This window comes from Podarcis cretensis (genome assembly GCF_951804945.1).
Source record: "Podarcis cretensis genome assembly, chromosome: 1".
Lineage (NCBI taxonomy): Eukaryota > Metazoa > Chordata > Lepidosauria > Squamata > Lacertidae > Podarcis > Podarcis cretensis.
Genome location: NC_137170.1, coordinates 86421363 through 86442846, shown reverse-complemented (window position 1 = coordinate 86442846; position 21484 = coordinate 86421363). Strand labels below are relative to the sequence as shown.

The following is a 21484-nucleotide window of genomic DNA, read 5'->3' as shown; positions in this document are numbered from 1 at the left end:
TCAAAAATGGACAATGATATCCACACTCTCCAATGCATTTAAAGAGGAAAACTCTAGCCAAGATCACCTAGTCTATCATGCTCCTGTTCCTTTCAAGCATGTCAGGACTTTAAGTGTTGGACACCACACTGAAAGCATCAAATACCGCTGCCTGAAGCGAAGTACGGTAATTCCAAGGTACATGCAAGGCCAATAACATGATCACGTTTACTGAAGAAGATCAGTGTTACATCACTCCAATCAGCTGCTGTTGGTGGACTACAGTTGCACAAGCACACAAAATGAACTACACAGAAAGGCTGCTTACCTCAAGCTCTCTTTCAGCCCAGAATTAGTTAAAGAAGTTTGTGGTATGCCTCTTGCAAACAATTCTCAGCTCCGTATACTTGGGTAAAGGCAGCAACAATGAATGACAACTGTCAAGTCTCTCTCCCTCTTTCTCTCTTTCTCTGTCTCTCCAGGCTGGCACGATAGAGAGGGTGGGGGAAGTATGTGCATACCAGTGCAGGTCATTTGAAAGATATAGATAGCAAGTGTGTGCACATATATCTAAAATTGTCTGCAAGCAGCTGTTAGTTCAGAACAGCTCTAAGAGGATCAGGTTTTCTCCTGCAGCCCCAGCATGTATCTGTGGAGTATGAGCAGCAACAAAGACACTGTTAGTTTATACAGCATCTTTCAGCATGTGAAGTCTTGTACAACTGCCATGTCTATCCTGAAAATAATCCATTGAGGTGGGTTAGACTGCAACACAGCAACTTGCCCAAGGCAAGCTTAGTGACTCAGTGGTAATTTGCACTTTGATCTCCTTATACTCAAATTCCAACTCTCCACCCACTTCACCAAATTTGAGTTAAGAAGCATAGCAACAACAGGAAGAATGCTCGCAACAAGAGGAAGAATAGGTTGTCAGAAACATCATAAGGATGATCTGCCGTTTTGGAGATAAAGCTTGAGATAAATAAAATGAATGGCAACACATTAAAGAGTGGGTATTACTAACATAATGCATCATCCATAACTATGCTAATTTGAGGCTGATGGAAGTTGGAGTCCAACACATCTGGAGGGCTACAGGTTCCTCACCCCTGGGTTCAACTTTTGGAAAGAACCAGAAATAAAGAAGCCAAAGTTGGGAAGAAGCGCAGTGGAGTCTCAGGAGTGTTAGTCCAACATTTTAATTTCTTCTATTCAGCAAAGAGAGGGACGCGGGTGGTGCTGTGGGTAAAACCTCAGTGCCTAGGACTTGCCGATCGCATGGTCGGCGGTTCGAATCCCCACGGCGGGGTGCGCTCCTGTCATTTGGTCCCAGCGCCTGCCAAACTAGCAGTTCGAAAGCACCCCCGAGTGCAAGTAGATAAATAGGGACCGCTTTCTAGCGGGAAGGTAAACGGCGTTTCCGTGTGCTGCGCTGGTGCCGGCTCGCCAGAGCAGCTTAGTCATGCTGGCCACGTGACCCGGAAGTGTCTCCGGACAGCGCTGGCCCCCGGCCTCTTAAGTGAGATGGGCGCACAACCCTAGAGTCGGACACGACTGGCCTGTACGGTCAGAGGTACCTTTACCTTTACCTTTATTCAGCAAAGAAGTTGCCTATTCCCTCCCTTCAGACTACAGTATCTATTAAATAGATTCTAATTCACGGGAGAGGGAAATTCTGCAGTGCCTCTTCTGCGTTGTGTTTGTAGCTCCTGCCAAGGGTTCTTGCAGCCAGTGGTTACTTTTACCCTAGTATTCACTTTACTACTGCTGTATGAGAAAAGTTCAAGGCCATCTTTGTAGCAAATTTTGTTAAAGAAAGCCAGCTCTTCACCACCACTCTCAGCTGTCGGAGGTGGGGGGGACGACCCAGATGCCAATGTAACACCTTTTTTGTTATCTGTGCCATAATTACAGCACACAAAATGTCTGCACAATACCGTACTGTAAACTGGGAAAATGCACACCATGTCAACACAATTAGATGGGCGAGGCAGGCACAGGGGACTCCAAAATGTGGACAGAAGTGACTCACATTGCCCATCCTGAACAGCATGCCCCCAGTCTGAATAGGGGCCCTACATGTGCAAATCTCCCTAGCTGAGATTACTAGAGCTAAGTGAGGTGGAGGAAAACATGCCTATTTCACAAAATGTGGAAGAAACATATTTCCAGGAAATTAATTGCCTTTTCTGTAGAAGATACCTCATTTCCTGCCAGGTGATGTAAATCACTCCAACGGATTATACCAGTTATGGCTGCTTGGGGACAGAGCCTAAACCAAATAACTTCCATCTGCCTGCTGAATGGGTAGAAAGCACGAAGCGCCACATTGCAGAAGACTGGCAAATATAATCCTTCTTATGTACATGCAAATAGCAGCAGCCTTCACACATTGTTCCATTCATGGCAACATGTTCATGGGTTAATTCCATGTCAAGTACCGCAGGCATCATTTTCTGAATTGCACTGAACAAATTTTCATACAAAATTTAAGCGGCAGCTATGTCAGCTATTTCAGAGCAGTTAATGAGAACAAAAGCCAAGGTTTTCATCCACTCTGCTTGAAGAAGTGGAAATGCACATCATTTTCCATCGCAGGCTGACTGGGAGGCGCTACATCCTATGCATAAGAATGTGGAAGGCTGCTTTCTCTTCTTGGCCACAATCCTGCACACAGTTACCAACAAGCTAACCCTACTGATTTCCAATGAAACTTGTGCATTGTTATCAGTTGAGCAGCATTATTACTTTGCTTTTATATAATCACATTAATGCCAGGAAAACACCAGGCAAGTACAAACATTTTTGTGTCCTATTTCTGTTTTGACAGATATTCAATAAAACTTGTGAACTGCTTTGGGCTCAACATCCCTGGAGCATAAGAGCTCACAGCTGATATTTTAAACAGTTGTCAGCCACTCTTGGACATTAAACTCCCTCCACACCTCCTGACAACCCTCAGCACAATCACATTAGCATGAAGGCTTTTCCATGTTGGCACATGAAGCCTCTCTCCTAGCTAAATGCTTTTCTGAATGCAGACAGATACCATTAAGCACTCTACAATTTGTGCTGGCTCATCTAAAATCCGTGTTCAAATTTATTCCGCTTTCAATAACAATAAATAAACATTATTCTGCTAAGCTGCACATTGCAGTTTTACAATTGTCAGCCCTTAATGAAGACTGAGCAAAACAAAACAAACAGCCAAAAATGCTTAAGTCCCTGGAAAGACTGGTATGTATTAATTTTGAAACTTAAAAAAAAGGCAGCAGAGTATACTACGTGCACAGTACAATCAGCCTTCCTTGATTTAAATATATCTGTTTTCTCTTCCTCCCTTCAAAAACGAATATATTTAATGAACCAGGGCTAGAACATCATGTGGGGCCAAGGCAGCAGTACATAGCTTCCGGTGGGAGAGACCTAGAACCAGCACTTCCTTCCCAGATCCTGTGCAGCACAGGTGTGGCATTCAAAAGCTGAAGTGCGACAGTGGAAAAGGCAACAATAATGTCCCTTTACATGGCACCCTGTGAACTTTTTTGATCCACGAAAGCCATTTCTCAAGTTAATGGAATAATTTAGCCACAAGACCAGCAGTAGCAGCAGCATAAATCACCAAGGCTGCTATGCAGCTACATCTTAAGCCAATCCCATAGCATCATCAAGGACAGTAACTGTTTACGAGGTTAATGAAATGTAACAAAGGCTGGAGATAGAGAATAGTTTTATCAGAGAGCTGAAGGCATTCTGAAAGAATGGTCATTGCTTCTGGTGAAGATGCTAATTTTACTTTTTGCTTCTGGTAAATAGGTTTTGCGTTGTTTTCGTAAGCATTCCAGAAGTTACAGGGAACAAAATTAATGCATTTTGAGCCCCACATTGGACGAACATTGCAGGGGGATTGGACTAGATGACCCTTGTGGTTTCTTCCAACTCTACAATTCTGTGAATCTATGTACCAAGGAAAGTGATGTCTCTCTCAACCACTTCCAGCTGTTTAAAAACATTGTATTTTTAAAGTTGGAGATAGCTATAGCTTGTAAGCCACATATTACTTTGAAACAATTCCAATAAATTTCAATAAGCCATAAATTAGGTGTCAGCAACCTTTTTGGACTAGTGGGCACATTTCAAATTTTGAGAGAGTGCTAGGGCACTATTCACAAGATGGCTGCCATGTGGGGTGTATGTGTGTGTAGCATAACACAAAATGGCTGCCAAGGGGAGTGTGACAGAACACAAAAGTAGAGAGACAACCATATGCTTACCATGGGAAGTCAGCTATGTCCCACTGGTGTTTTGAAGGCGCTCTCTCTCTCTCTCTCTCTCACACACACACACACACACACAGAGAGAGAGAGAGAGAGAGAGAGATTGTTGCTGTCAAATAATGACAGGGAGCATTCCCAATTCCAGGAAAAACAGTGGTACCTCGGGTTAAGAACTTAATTCGTTCTGGACGTCCATTCTTAACCTGAAACTGTTCTTAACCTGAGGTACAACTTTAGCTAATGGGGCCTCCTGCTGCCACTGCGCCACTGCCGCATGATTTCTGTTCTCATCCTGAAGCAAAGTTCTTAACCTGAGGTACTATTTCTGGGTTAGCGGAGTCTGTAACCGGAAGCGTATGTAACCCGAGGTACCATTGTACATACAAAGTAGCACACCACTCTCATTTTACAGAAATTGTTTAGAAATTATAGCATAATTCAGAAGGTACCTGCACATTTTGTCCTGCAAGGAGGGCTGGAGACTTCTGCCCTGAGGAAGCTCTGTTTTGCACCTTCAGTTTTGCCAGTTTGGAACATGTGAACAGCAAAACCCTTCCCTTACAGGGTTGTTGAAAGTCGGCACAAGAAAAAGCCTATAAAGCACTTTTTGCATACTTAAATATTAACTAATAAGAATGTGAATGTGAAAATACCATGAGTAGTTTTAGAAGACTGCATTTTTCATTTGTATAATTCCAGGAATTAAGAACCACTGGCTGGCAGCAGGTTAGACAAATTTATTTTCAACATAAAATATTAATTATCAGTAATACAGGTTAATTCAAACAAGGAGATACTTGCCATAGTCATTCTACACAGGTCAGCCCACCATTTCAAGGGTTGAGCAGTCCAAGCAGGGTTAAAAGATAATAAGGGGCAGCAGGAGTAACCCATCAAAAGTGAGACCTGAATCAGCATATGCACATTTTATGCAAATCTGTCTTCTTTAGTTGTCTTTTTCATGAAGTGTAAATGGCTACACCATATAGGATTGCATGGCAAATCATGAACTGATACCTTCCCTTTAAAAGTTATACACAGCCTTGGAGTGCTGCAAGCTGAGATTAAATGCTTATGATCAGATGAAGTATTTTCATTTCTGTCACAATCTTGAGTTTGTGGTTATCATTGGTTGTGCTTTATTTTTTTGTTTCACTGGGCTGCTGCCAAGCAAATTCCAACAGGATCCAAGTACTGTTGGCACTTTGGCTAAGACTTGGCATGGTATGCACTAGCTTTGTTTGGATCCCCAAATTAACAGGGCCAATACAAGAACACTGTGGCACCTCAAGATGGACTAAACTCTTCCTTCCTCAAATATTTTTGAAGGGGTTTAGTCAATGGCACAGATTAGTAGTAGTGACAGACTATTGTCAATTCCAGACTGCCTGTTTATTTAGCATCAGTCCTGATTTGTGCATTTGTGGGGCTCTTCTATGACATTAGCTATTTTTTTCCAGCATTCATTCTGATTTGTTTGCAGGGAGGTTATATAACATCGCACCTAGCATGTGTTATTTCATATTTTCCAGTGCTGTTTCCCATCACTTTCCTTACTGCATAGAGTCGTGTGTGTGTGTGTGTGTGTGTGTGTGTGTGTACAGGTTTATTGTGCAAGGATGCCAAATCAACTTTAATTATGCAACCCAAATATGTTGGTATGTAATTGAATTGCACCCAAAATAGCTACAGTCTGGAGCCAGGAAAGAGCGAGCTTGATAGGTGTATGATACACAGAGGGAGGCAAGATTGGAAGTAAATGTGTCAGTATTGTAATAGAGCAGGCATAAGCAAACTCAGCCCTCCAGATGTTTTGGGACTACAACTCCCATCGTCCCTGACCACTGGTCCTGTTAACTAGGGATGATGGGAGTTGTAGTCCCAAAAACATCTGGAGGGCCGAGTTTGCCTATGCCTGTAATAGAGCAACACACAAATGACAAAGAGTATGGAGAGTAAGCTTCCTGAGGATGAATCAATACCTGTTGTAGGACTGCTGATGTAGGGCTGGCCATTGCAAAAGCCTGAATTGTCTAAAATAATTTTATCAAATACTTATATTTTATATAAAAAGGTAAAGGGACCCCTGACCATTAGGTTCAGTCGTGACCGACTCTGGGGTTGTGGCGCTCATCTTGCTTTATTGGCCGAGGGAGCCGGTCATGTGGCCGGGTCTAGCGAACCAGAGCAGTGCACGGAAACGCCGTTTGCCTTCCTGCCGGAGCAGTACCTATTTATCTACTTGCACTTTGACGTGTTCAAACAGCTAGGTTGGCAGAAGCAGGGACCGAGCAACGGGAGCTCACCCCGTTGTGGGGATTTGAACCGCCAACCTTCTGGTCAGCAAGTCCTAGGCTCTGTGGTTTAACCCACAGCGCCACCCACATCCCTATATTTTATGTAAGCAGAGGCAAAATCTGCAGAGTTAATGTCTAAATTTTGTTAGTCTTACTTTTGGTTCAAGGTGGGTAGGACTCATCCTATTCTCCTTGCCCAAGGAAAAAAAGGCAAGAGCAGCTTCTCCTCAGTTGTTTTTCAATGGGGAGGGGATTATGCCTTTATTTGAGTAATAAGATTGCATAAGAGATGCCAAGGGGATAGGTTGCAGCTGTGCCAATTTCCAATTTCAGAGCCTACCTCTTTCTTCCTTGGGTTAGAGAAACCCTTTTACAGACCTGTGTTTTATAGTCTTATTGGGACTTTTTAATAAACCTGCATGAAGCTTTTTCTGAAACACACCTAGGTGGTTCGTACGTCAAGATAAACCATGGTTTATTGCAATTGGAATGAGCTGCAGCAAGACTCAGGTTTGCACTCTCCCCCTTCCATCTCCTCTGTGGCTTTCAGTTTTGGTTAACCGCAGTGCAGCATTGCATCCAAACTGTAATCTGAAGTTAATCTTAATCAGGCATAGGCAAACCCGGCCCTCCAGATGTTTTTGGCCTACGACTCCCATGATCCCTAGCTAACAGGACCATTGGTCAGGGATGATGGGGATTGTAGTCCCAAAACATCTGGAGGGCTGAGTTTGCCTATGCCTGATCTTAATTATGGTTTGTTGCAACAAACCAGCTCTATTATTCATGGTTTGAAGTTGAAGGATCGCTACAAACAAATGATAGTTAAGATTAAACACAATTTCGTTTTGGATGAAATGACAAGCTATGGTGAATCTAAAGCAAGCAAAAGCTTTCTGAATCCTCCTTACATCTGTACTAGAGAAGGAAAAGAAGGGCATACAGTAGAGTGCAAGAGCAAGGCTTGCTGTGGGTTATTCCCATCATGATACAAAATGGTTTGTGGTGATCCCAAACTGGCCCACAAAGGGTTTGTGGGTTTTTTAAAACTGCACATTCAATTTTGATGGAAATCATTAGATAGTTCATACTGGTGAGAGAATTGGAACCAAACTAGAGAAGAGAAGACATCATTTATGCAATTAGTAATAATGTGAATTGTGTTTTAAAGTGAATAGCTGATGTGAGGGCACAATATGGATTGAGAACCTAGCACGGGGAATAGTGGGTCTCGCTTTGCTACGCCCCATCCCCAGCTGAGATCCTGATCTAGCGCTGGCTCCCTGTATCTGCTATTTTCATTGGTGGGATCTTCCATTTGCATAATGGAAGCTGTTATTCCGATGCACCCAATGCATGCCCCCCATGATAATGACTACAACATAAGGACTATGAAGAGTAAACAGCTAAAGCTACCCATATACCAGGGGTTTCCTGTCACTTGTTGTTTATTTTTAAGTCAGTTGCTAATTGCATGAATGGTGTCTCATTTAGTTTGGCCCTTAAGTAGATCTCTGCCGGAAAACTATGCAAGTCAAACAGGCCTGTTCCTCTCTCCACTTTGCTTTTCAAACCAATTCTGTTCAATTAAGGATTCTCTTTGAAAATGTTTTTCCTATTATTAGTATACTTCTCATAGAGCTTGACAGGGACTGAGAGGAGTGAGTTTCTTTGTACCTGACAGTTCTCTGAGAATCTTCAATGCAGCATTTCCATTTAATATAGCTTGGGTTTCCCACAGAGCAAAAAAGGAAAACATTCTTTAGCACAAGAAAAATGGGATGGTCAAACAATAAAATAGACAAAAAGTATTGGGACTTCTCATGCAACTCCTTCAACTCATTAGATTTAATTTATGATCAAAATAAAAACAGGGATTTTAAATGCAACATTATTATGACAACACACATATTGTAATTTACTAGTTGCTTTCATTATGTATGAAGATTAAAATGCCCAGTTTTTAATTTATGGAACAGTACAACACTGTAAGATAAACTGCAATTTATCTTACTTGGTTTTTTTAAATCTGAACATGATTTTTAATATGAATGCTTTAAAAAAAATTGCTACTGCATACTCTGAGTTGAGAATGTGAAACACACACTGTAAATTAAAGGGTAGTTTATGGTAGTTAATGGAAAGTTGCATAAGCTGCTAGTTGAAATATAGATAAGGTCAGGGACTAATTTGAACCATTTTAATCCACTTGGTTCTTCGTATGCATAAATGAATAGCTTTCAGAAGGATCTCAAACATTTCTCTAAACTTAAATACAATATGAAACTTTCTCACGGTAGTAATGGACCTAAGCATGCAGAAACAGCTCAGTCTTAAAGCCAGATAAATTATTCTCACCTGTGAAATATTATAGTAGTGCATACAAAGAGAACAATAACCATACTCTGGTATTATGCACAACATATAGCCTAGGAATCTCATATGGCAAACTCACACAGCAATTCCCGTACCAAAGCCTGTCATCTCTCATTGTTTACAGAAGAAAGTGTAGATTTAGAACCCTGGCATCATGCAGTAACCTGACAATATGCTTTAATCTCCACTGCATCCTTTCATCCCAGAGCACTTTACTTGCTAATGCATGTTGCACAAAAGGACCGCTTCATCCAACTATAAGTATGTCCTCATCTTTAAGAAGACAGCATTCTAATTGCAGAGGAATATTTTCTTATAGATCAAAATAGGAAATTACTATTATTAATATTATTCACCCTGAGGTTCCAGGGAAGGCAAAAAATACTGAAGACTTATTTCACATAATGTGTATACAACCATAACTTCACCCCCCCAAAAAAAAACCCTCTCCCATGCAAAGCTGAAGTGTACATGACATACAACCAGACAGACCCTATAATCTGAGATGATCTTCACATGTGGGCACTATATACGGATGGTGCTAGTTGTGCTGTGACAGCCTGAGCTGGGCAGTCATTAACACAGGAGGGAAATTTGTGCCAGGTTTGGGGTTTCATATCAATGTGGCTCTGAACTGAATGGATATGCAGTCTGGCGTGTGTGCTCCTTGACTGTCAGAGTCACACTCCACCACATTTTAGCCATTCCACAGGCCTGTTTCCACTGGGAAAACAGCTCCACTGTCAGCATGCTCGTAACTTTCACCAGCTTACTTATCATGGCATCAGCTTATCCAGTGTTTGCCAATGTAGTGAGGTTTCTGCAGCCAGTAGATATTCAGTATAATATTGCTCATGAAGCTTCTGAGTCATTTTGTTAATTTTTATAAGTTCAAATAATAATGATGATGATAATAATAATAATAATAATAATAATAATAATATTTATTTATTTATTTATACCCCGCCCATCTGGCTGGGTTTCCCCAGCCACTCTGGGCAGCTTCCAACATAATATTAAAATACAATAGTCTATTAAACATTAAAAGCTTCCCTAAACAGCATATGTAAAAACATATGGATATGTTTTTACAAAATTTATTAATTACAGCAAAATCATATTAGCAAAGCACTGAAAACCTGCTGCCTTATCTCCTGTTTCAGGGCAGCCAAGAAATTTATTTGATATAACAGAAGTACAAAATATTTTATGGCTCTTGTACATTTGCAACTAATTATTTAGCAGATAAGAAGCAAGACTCCCATTCATAAAATACTGGAATGCAAATTCAAATTAACATTCATATTTCTTTTAAAATGGGGGAGGGGAACTGAGGGAGAATAGTGTTCGTATACCCATGTCCTAGAAAATAGGTATCTGTGCAAATAATTCCTCAAACTGTGACCCTTTTATGACATGCATAGAATCCTAGAGTGACAAGCAAGCTCCAGATCAGGAGCAGCCAAAATGGTGCCCTCCAGATGTTGTTGAACTACAACTCCCATCATCCCTGCCTGTAGCTGATGGGAGTTGGAGTCCAACAACTTCTGGAGGGCATCATGCTGGCTCTCTCTGCTCTAGTTCAATCCAACTGGGAATATTCCAAATAACCCCACCTGGATTCAGGAGTTAGTAGACTTTGGAATCGGCCACAATATATACTGTATTGGTTTTAAGTGCTGAGAAGCAGCTCCCTTTTGCCCACAAATGCAAACACTTTCATCTGGCTCCCTTTCCCTCATTCTCTGATGCACAGTTCCTAAGTGTTTCTCATGCAGAATCTTCAGACAGCATGAAATTCCATAAATAGCAACCAGCTCTGACCCAGGCCTCCACAGCATGTAAGGGAGAGACTAAGTGGTTTGATAATACCAGCGCAAATATAAAACACCAATCTTGGCAAAGCACCAGAAAGTTAAAGCCCGTAAAAGTGCCTATTTTTTTGACATTCTCAGAGTTACAGCCTGAGAGACAGACTCTACAAAATAACAGGCAGTTTTTCAAATGTATGTTTAAATTGGCATGTGCAAATGAGCAACCAAAGAGGCTTTGCTCCTTTTGGAAGAGGTAGCAGTTCTGACATGCAACATTCCCTTTGATCTCTTCCCCACTTACCACACACGCCTGGATACTGTGTCTCTGCACCATCTCAAGGTTTCTATCACAGCTCCACAGCTATCATTTGATTGCATCAATAATGCTTGATTCAAGGCCAGTCCTGTTATAAAGGGTGTATGTATACAACCTCAGAGGTTTGTTTTTAGGCTGGAGCAGGGAGCAGAGAACTGCTGTAATATCCCCTTGTGGCCTTTTGAATCAACATCTAGAAACATGTCCCTATCTAGTTTCTGAAATACTTCAGATCATTATTCAGGTTAACTTTTGTCAGCAATTCTCTGAGGACTAACAGCAGGTTTGGCCTTGGGAACAATAAATGCATTTTGGCTCAATGACAGCTGGTTCTCTTTATTTTTGGAGGAGGGGACAAGGTTGGGCTGGCAGCTTCAGCTTGTGTCCTAGACTCTGAGAAAGCCTTATTCAGCAAATTACCCCTGACAAAGAAGTTAATATTGCCACTTCAGCAAGATGTCCCCACCCCTTCACCTCCCTGAGAAATCTCTACATTCCATAATTCTAGAGGCAGAAAGCCTCAACAATAGATATGTGGCAGCACATAGGAAGATAGCAAGAAATCAAGATGAGCGGATGTGAAAGCTGCCTGGAATAAAGTGTTTGCTACGCTCCCTCTGTCTCATCATCATCTCTCAGTAGAAAATGGAAAGCAAACTACTGCAGGGTGGCAACTCCCACCTGCCATTGTTCCACCCTCCTACCCATTAGAGCTAAGGTTCTGTAGAGAGGAGTTTCTAGCCTTTGGGGCCTTGGTATAAATGGAAAATTGCTAGGTACTAACTTTGGAGATAGCAAGGTTATGCTTAAAATTCTACAAGGAAGGCTCAAGCAGTATGTGGACCGAGAACTCCCAGAAGTGCAAGCTGGATTTAGAAGAGGCAGAGGAACCAGAGACCAAATTGCAAACATGCGCTGGATAATGGAGAAAGCTAGAGAGTTCCAGAAAGACATTTACTTCTGCTTCATTGACTATGCAAAAGCCTTTGACTGTGTCGACCATGGCAAACTATGGCAAGTTCTTAAAGAAATGGGAGTGCCTGATCACCTCATCTGTCTCCTGAGAAATCTCTATGTGGGACAAGAAGCTACAGTTAGAACTGGATATGGAACAACTGACTGGTTCAAAATTGGGAAAGGAGTACGACAAGGCTGCATTTTGTCTCCCTGCTTATTTAACTTATATGCAGAATTCATCATGCGAAAGGCTGGGCTGGATGAATCCCTAGCCGGAATTAAGATTGCCGGAAGAAATATCAACAACCTCAGATATGCAGATGACACAACCTTGATGGCAGAAAGTGAGGAGGAATTAAAGAACCTTTTATTGAGGGTGAAAGAGGAGAGTGCAAAATATGGTCTGAAGCTCAACATCAAAAAAACGAAGATCATGGCTACTGGTCCCATCACCTCCTGGCAAATAGAAGGGGAAGAAATGGAGGCAGTGAGAGATTTTACTTTCTTGGGCTCCATGATCACTGCAAATGGTGACAGCAGCCACGAAATTAAAAGACACCTGCTTCTTGGGAGAAGGGCAATGACAGGCCTAGACAGCATCTTGAGAAGTAGAGACATCACCTTGCCAACAAAGGTCCGTATAGTTAAAGCTATGGTTTTCCCAGTAGTGATGTATGGAAGTGAGAGCTGGACCATAAAGAAGGCTGATCGCCGAAGAATTGATGCTTTTGAATTATGGTGCTGGAGGAGACTCTTGAGAGTCCCATGGACTGCAAGAAGATCAAACCTCTCCATTCTGAAGGAAATCAGCCCTGAGTGCTCACTGGAAGGACAGATTGTGAAGCTGAGGCTACAGTACTTTGGCCACCTCATGAGAAGAGAAGACTCCCTGGAGAAGACCCTGATGTTGGGAAAGATGGAGGGCACAAGGAGAAGGGGGCGACAGAGGACGAGATGGTTGGATAGTGTTTTCGAGGTTACCAGCATGAGTCTGACCAAGCTGCGGGGGGCAGTGGAGGACAGGAGTGCCTGGCGTTCTCTGGTCCATGGGGTCACGAAGAGTCGGACACGACTAAACGACTAAACAACAACAACAACAACAAACTTTGGAGATAATACGGAATATTATTTACTGACCTATTGGTGTGCTTTATGCTCAATTAATTTTATTTACTTGTGTTTTAAATGAATTGTTAACTGTTCAGTTGTTAGTGTTATACTGTAGCAATATTATAGTTTTTATTTTGCATTTTTGTCCTTGTACTAATGCACCCTCTCCCTTCCACTCTGGCTAGTACAGCTGCAGCAGAAGACCCACTGTGCTGTGCCCTCACCCCCAGCCGCTCCTGGGATTCCTCTACCCAGCTATGACTATTTGGATTGGAGCTGCAGTTATATTTGGATTAGCATTTTCAGATATGCTGTGATTTGTTTTGTGACACATGTACCTCAAAAAAGAGATTAAAAATACTTTGAATAATGATTCTGTGATTAAATACAATGCGGTCATAGTAAACCCTCTGCAATTTGCCTTGATTTTGACTCCTGGTCAGGAATATGAATGATACCCATTCTTTTTCTTCATGACTTAGAAGTGGGTCACAACTCAGTATTTTTCTGTGGGTGCAGTGAGTGTTGTTATTGTTTCCTGAATTGCGTTAACATACTTATTGTATCATTTCTCCAAATATTTAAACTGCGCTAACTTCAGCTTAATAATACAATGTATGTTTCCTCCCAGTTCAGTCAAAGCTAGTAGTAATGAGGCACCATAAACCTTCTCCCTGAACATACCACCGTCTGCCATATCTTATTCCACCCATGGAAAATTAGTCTCAATAGCCAAGTATGCTAAGATGCATATCCCAGTGCTTCCCTGTATGTTAAGAAATACCGTTTTAAAGCGAATCTAATGTGCCCTTGAATCTAATGCGCACCTCATGAAACCAATAAAGTATTTGCTGGCAAATGTAAATGCGGCATCAAATCTAACGTGCACCCTAATTTTCACAATGTCATTTAGCAAAAAAAGTGTGCATTACATTTGAGTAAATATGGTATATATTCTTATATATCACAGATGCCAACTTGAAGGTATCCTTACAATTAATTAATAAATATGCCCAATAACCAAGATACAGTGGTACCTCTGGTTACATACGCTTCAGGTTACAGACTCCGCTAACCCAGAAATAGTACCTCAGGTTAAGAACTTTGATTCAGGATGAGAACAATAATTGTGCTCCAGCGGCGCAGCAGCAGTGGGAGGCCCCATTAGCTAAAGTGGTGCTTCAGGTTAAAAACAGTTTCAGGTTAAGAACGGACCTCCGGAACAAATTAAGTTCTTAACCCGAGGTACCACTGTACTAGTTTACCTTTTGATAATGCCTCCCTACTTAATAATTGCTTAAGATTCTTTTAGTATATTTGGGCTAGCAGTAAACAGCATGGTAACTGGCACAACCCTTGCAGGTGTCAGGCATGCCAATTTGATGTGTGCGAAGCTCACAAATCCTTTCATTGTTTAGAGTGCAGACCATGGACTAGAATCCATGCAAAAAACCAGACACACAGAGAAGTGTTGGCTTTACCATTTGGCATGACAACAATTCTAGTCCACACATTCTTGTCCTTGAGAAATGCCTTGTGTATAGAAACTAACTTTCTGATACAAGACAGCTGTTTCTTTGAATAGCCAGCAACATATGAAGCGTCTATTGCTCTCTATGAAGGGCATTCTCTTCCCCACATTTTTACATTATCATATTATGTTTACAGGAGCTAGAGATAAGTAGACAGAGTATCTGTACATTCCCAGGCTTTTTATTTATTTAATAGATTTAAATGAGGGTAGATACCGTAGCAGGTGGAGTCAAAATCTATTAAATAAAAATAAAAAAACAGATACAAGTTATTATGCCAATCTTGAGGTTCTTTAGAAATCATAACCTAAGAAAGTGGGTTAAAGTCTTTTAGGTAAAAATAATAATAATGAAGTCAACTTAAGTGATTATGCAAATCACAAAACTATTTCAAAATCATTTCCGAACAATAACCTGAGTAGAATGTCAAAATCTGAGGAAAGAGTAAAATAAAACAAAATCTGCAAGACGCAAGCTTTGTGTCTTTTCTTATATCACAACAGGCACCTGATTTTCTTAATGCAGTGTCAGGGTTCAACTCTGACCAGAGCTCATATGAAGGTCTCTTCAGCTGGGGAGCAGATCTCTACAATGCTGATGATTCTGAGGAGCCACTGAAGCTGGACATCCCTGACTGGATGTCCTCCCCACAACACTGCCTGGATTACTACACAGCTCTCAGACTCACCCGCCATCTCCCCCAAGGTCCACAGGAACAGAGAAGATGGTGAGCTAGGCAGGAACTTCAGAAATACTGCTGCCAAAGTGCCCATATAATTGCCTGAGACATTACATGGAAGCACCTGCATGGATCATGGCCTAAGAGCCTGGAAAGGGTGAGCCTCCAGCTCCTACATAAATTTCAAGGCTGAGCTACTTCATTGGTACAAAAGCAGATCCAGTCTTCCAGATCTAGAGCAACAACACTTGGCTGGATCTCATTATTCAAACATATGTTTGTTGTTAACACTGAAATACAAAATTATTAATTTCATTATGAAAGCGTAAATCATTTGAGCTGTGCATGTTAAATTGCCCCAGGGCATTCATTCTTTTGTTTTCTTTACCACTTAGTGCAAATACTCATTTGTTTTGCTTTAAAATGAATGAATGCTTGTATATTTTAAAATGTATTTTATTGAGAGTTGGGATTCAATAGATTTCTGCCACCTTCTTAAGAATTGTCTTATAAATTGGTTCATGCTTTAGAAGAAGAGAAGAGTTTGGATTTGATATCCCGTTTTATCACTACCCGAAGGAGTCTCTAAACGGCTAACATTCTCCTTTCCCTTCCTCCCCCACAACAAACACTCTGTGAGGTGAGTGAGGCTGAGAGACTTCAAAGAAGTGTGACTAGCCCAAGGTCACCCAGCAGCTGCATGTGGAGGAGCAGAGACACGAACCCGGTTCACCAGATTACGAGTCTACCGCTCTTAACCACTACACCACACTGATATTTGGGCTTATCAGAGCAGCTGATGAGTCCGAGGAGGCTTAAGCCAGAAAGGATTTTAGGTTCTTCATAGGCCCTGGCTTCCAGATGGAGGCCTTATATCGCAATTTTTGTTTGTGTGCATTTTAAGATTTGAAACCTTTCCAACCCAGTGGGTCATTAGAAGAACTTGTAACTAAGAACTTTCACCAGTGTTTGATTATTTCCTCTTCCCACACAATCCATTTTCACTTTGTGCCATTTTAGGCTCTACACATAAGGGTATAAACAGCCTTGTTTATAGTGATCTGGAAGCTGCCCTGGTAATCAGTTTTGGCTGGAGAGTGGGATTTTTTTATTTTTTTTATTTTTAAAGACAAATCTTTAAATAACTGATTGGGCTCAAGAGCTACAAAATGGCTAAACAGGATCTCAACCACACTAACTGATTGTCATTGTGTGCTGGTACAGCCTGTTTGTACCACTAGAAAGAGTAGCTCTCACAATGAAAGAAAAATGGGGTTTGGAAGATTGGTTCATACATGTGTCACACTTTTTCTATTGCATGAAAGCAGTTTATGGACCTGCTTCTCCAAAGAGACATTAAAAGTTTTGGTCTTTCTTTCTGAGAGGGAAAACCTGGCTAAATTTAAGTGGTGCCACTTTTAATACATTTGAGCTCAAAGGTCTGAAAAACGTTCCTTTTCTACAAAAGAATTTTTTTAAAAAAAAGCAACTTCAGACAGCCTCAGATAGAAAATGCAACCTGTATACAATGACTTTATTTTATGGGGTTTAGTATATGGACTCATTAAAAAGAAAAAGAAAACTGAATTCCAAGCACCTTTTGTGCTCACTGTGATAAGATGATTCAGTTCAGCTGTAAAGTGCAACCCTTTTCCCGATCTTTGCTACTGTCTTATAATTGTCCAATGATGTTATGTAGCTCTTGCTTCTGCACTTTCCTTGCACAAATGGAAGAGAATTACTAGCTAACTCCAATCATACCAGTCTTGGAAGCAGCCTTTGAATTGTATAACAAGGACACTCCATTTTTAGGTGAGAATACTGAAAAATACTTAAAGATGAACAAAGCAAGGAAGTGTGCCTGAAATCCTACACACACTTATCTGGAAGAAAGTCCCACAGAGTTTCTGAATAGTATAGGATTTGCACTGTATACCTATTTACCTGGGAGTATGGCCTGCTTCACTGAATGGAGCTTATTTCTGACTGTACAGGATTTCTGCATAGGATTGCACTGTGCGTTATTGTCATTCACAGCGATTTATAGCTTCTGGGATCGTGCTGGGCAGAAAGCTCATTGTAGCAGAGTTTCTGTGTGCATGTGCAACAGAATTCCATAGCACCACAGGCTATACTACAGGCACTTACACCCCAAGGGGCACATTTGACTCCCATCTGGAATTAAAAGTTTTACTGAACAAAATTAAGCTGGGAATTAATTAAGACTATGTCGTCCTGCAGAGCTTGTGTCTTTAAATTTGGCAGGCGCTGGTCTAGAGGTGTTGTCATGCTGTTTGGTGCTGCCGTCTCTCCCTCTTTGCATTTGTGTAGTTTCATATCAAAGCCACATGCTACATTTACTACATCAATATAAATGCACTATTAGACCATCATCTCCTCTGGAGTACAGGGCTCCCTCTCCTTTCAGCCAAAAGGAAGTGCAGAAAAGTGAATAGAGTATTATTCTCATCTCTGCTCAGCTATCAAGCTCCCTAGGTGGCCTTGGGCAAGTCTCTTTCAACCAAAATCAGCAGGCAGTTCAAAGTTTTAAAAATGCCACTCAGAGCTCCTTGGAGGAAGGAAAGGTTACAAATGAAACAAACAAATTAATTAACAGACACAGAGCTTGGTCAGACAGGGCAAGCAGGAACATAGATAAAGCAATTAATCCATGGTGAAGGGTTGGATGAAACAAAGGTAGTCTCAAAACTCCTCTGAACTACTAAGCTCTCCCCTGTCCTATTAAAAATCAGTTAATTTTTCCTGACTATATTAACTCATCCATCATGGCAGTGACACTGCCCTACTGCAAAGTAAAGCCAAGGGGAGCAGTAATTTAGCAAATAATCCCTCTTGAGCTGCAGGAGTAGTGAGCAAAGGAAGCATTGAGCTACGACCTGTTAATACACAAAACAGTTTCTCAGGAGCAAACAAACTGCAAAGCGGATATTGTAATTCTAACCTACATACAGTACATTCCAAAAAGGCACACCGACTGGAGTGTCCTGTGTCAATTAATCTGCAATGGCGTGGAACAAACACAAATGCTCCGCATACATCTTACACTAAAAATAGATGCGTTACATAAAACAAAACAGCATCTCTCACACACATACACAAAATGCCTTGGAAATTTCCCCTTACACACACAACCGTCTCACAAATTTCAGTGCTGCCATGTCTCATAATTTATATTACATGTCCAAATCTCTTTCGGAGAGGCTAGTAGAATTCCATTCCTGGAGTCAAGTGTGCCTGTCTTCTTTTAATTTAGGGTCCACATGCATCAAGGTCAACAGATTCCATAGCACAGAATGATACGAACAACTGGTGAGACCTAGGCCGGTGTCAGTATGCTCAAAAACTCCACCCCGATGTCTCACTATGATTTTTAAACTCAGTCAAACACACCTCCTAGGTTTACCACCTGTATACTAAGCTAGAATTGCAAGAGCACATCAAGAGGCATTTTGGGTGGCTGCTCTTCAACTTCTTCTGAAAAAGAAAATCCAAGTCTGGTTCTTTCAAGAATAGTGTTTTTCTTTCCTTCTTAGTATCAGCTCATTTGAGATAGTCAAGGGTTAGACTAGTCAGCGAAGGTAGCTACTTGATTTAATTGGATGGTTTTATAAACCTATTTTTACGTTTATATATTGCTACTTGCCATGAACCTTTGGCATGAGGTGAGCTATAATTTAATAGAAGGATTTTTATTATTTAAAAATCCCTAACTTCACAGCATGTGGTATCACTCTTGCTTTGATGCAATGTAATTTAACCTCCCATAGATGATTCAGGATGAATACTCAACATACATAATAACGTATCTCGATTCTGTAAAGGAATTAAACTTCTATGTTCAAAATAAATTATGCAAACTAATATGACTTATAAAACTTTTAACTTGCAACTCTGCTGCAGAATTTAATTTGAAACTGAATATTTCAAAAATTGCTCCTGAATTGCCTCTTTCTTTGAAAGAAACATATACTTTGGGTCCAAAGAACCATGAGCAGAAGGAGAAAATATTGATAGTGGTGTTCTGAAAGCTCTTGAACAAGTGCTAGCAGACTCCTCACGGTGTAGGGCCGCAATGTTTTGAGGGTTCTGTTACAGTATGAACAACATGGTGAAGAATACAGGATGTAAACTCTACAGTGAGCCGTAACAATGTCTGAAGAAAGAGCTTGTGCAAAGTCACACAGACTTCTGATCTCATGCCATGTTCTTCATTAAGGCTAGAAAGTGTGCTTCTGCTTTCAGAAGAGACCTTCAAATTCACATTCATGTGTGGTATGAGAACAGCTAGGTAACGCTGATAGAAATGTAGCTTTAAAAAATCACTCTATGAGAGGAACCCATGAAGAGAACAGAAGCTCCATATTGTGAACCCTTTGGGGATATTGCTAAGTAATGCCCAAAACAATCCTTAACCAGAGGAGCTGCATTTAAAAAGAATAAATTTTGATTCCCATGAATTCAAAACCTGTTTCAAGATCGAAAATGCTACACCAAATTCGCCTTATGAGGCATGACTAAAGATTAAGAACTCAAGATTTACCTTTCCATTTGTCTCTTTATTAGGCTAGACATAACAGTTAAGAGAATCATGTGTGCACACATACGCACAAACAAAAACCTGCAAAACGACATAGTTGTGTTGCAGCAAATCATCAATAAGATCCACAAAGATGATTAATTAAGGAAGGGTAGCATCTGGGAATTTACAACACCAGAGGTAATTCTTCAAATGATTTTACAGTGGACAAGCAATTTAATGTAAGTTTCCAATGCTGTGGTATAGCCAAAGAGACTAATGTGGTCTCTGGTTGTATTAACATCGAGTAATGAGAACATAAAACAATTTACCCCTGTTAATTGTTTACAGCAGTGGCAAGATTCCTTCTATAATATTGCACAGAGTTCTGTGTTCCACATTTAAAAGAAACCGGAAAACTGGAGATTACAGAAGAGGCGCTACAATAGTTAAGTCTGACAACAGCAAATGAAAAAACAACAACTTTATTTTGCCTGGCCAGTGCAAAACCACTTTTCTCTCTTATAGTAAATTGGATTAATCTATGACCCATCAAACCACACACTGACACAGTTCAATATCTATGTATGCCATCCTACCGGAAGCAGTAAACCACCTGTTTTTGCAGCCTGTCTGGGGATGTGGAAGAGGAGTGTTGCCAATCATTTGGCAGGACACAATCCAAGGCTGGTGGGCTGTGTTTGACCTTATGGAACACAAGTTGTGCTGGGCTCCATTAGGAAGCTCAGCCCATTGATGAGGTTAATGTGTGTTTTCTGTACTCAAGTTCTACCAAGGGAAGTGACATCTAGTGCTTACAGTTTATAAATCTTACACGAGGCTCATGAAAGCTAGCAGTTAAAATGGTATGTATATTATGATACATGAGGGTTCTGTGGCTGGAGTTTCCCTCAACCCCCCCTCCCAATTTATTAAAAAGTAGTCACAGGGTGTGGGGCAATTTGGAATGTGGTAGGGGGGAAGGGATCTAACTATCTGAACCTGTATTTATTCTAATCTCTTCCCAAGAATGCTATTGACTATAAAGAGGGAAACATATGAACACTGTGTGCTTGTTAAGGCTTCCTCTTTGCACCCAACAGCACTTTCAGAGGGAAATTTGGATTGGGGCTGCAGCACACACACAAACTGAAGTCCTAATCTTGCCACTGGTCATTCTCCCCTCCATTTTCCTCAAGTAAGGCCCAGCACGTATACTGCTAGCTCCTCAATCCACCAACCTCTTGAAAAGCATGGTCTGGCAAGAAATTTGGAAAAGCTCAGGACAGATTTCCACCAAGAGATAGCCATCTATGCCTGCCCCAATGTCTACCAACAACCTGCCCCCCCCAAAGGTGTCACAGTAGGTACCTTCCAAATATCACATGGGTGCTGATTAATCAAAAGGAGCAGGTGCCACTGAAGACAATGCATGAGGCATCCCTTCCAGATCAAGGGTACATTTGATCCCCCAGTGACCCCTGGAAAACCTGCAACTGGCTTTCCTTCCAGCTTTACTCTTGAGAAGATGAAAACACCTTGTTGTGAGTAATTCACATAGAAGCAGACAGGCTTGAGTCACCCAGCTCCATTTGTTATCATTCTGTTTT

The 21484-nt window shown here is 41.1% G+C and overlaps 1 protein-coding gene across 10 annotated transcripts in view; it reads right to left on the bottom strand.

Annotated features, from left to right (window-relative positions):
* The window catches only part of SPTB (spectrin beta, erythrocytic), a 91386-nt gene that overhangs the window by 63836 nt on the left and 6066 nt on the right, over positions 1-21484 (bottom strand). For 2 of the 10 annotated variants that reach the window (XM_079989571.1, XM_079989568.1), the window contains exon 1: positions 308-483. The exons of 6 other annotated variants lie outside the window; for them this stretch is intronic. The gene's annotated coding sequence lies outside the window, so the exon portion shown is untranslated. Of the gene's footprint in view, positions 1-307; positions 484-21484 lie in introns of those variants that run through there. 2 more of the 10 variants (XM_079989569.1, XM_079989577.1) reach the window with 1 other exon arrangement.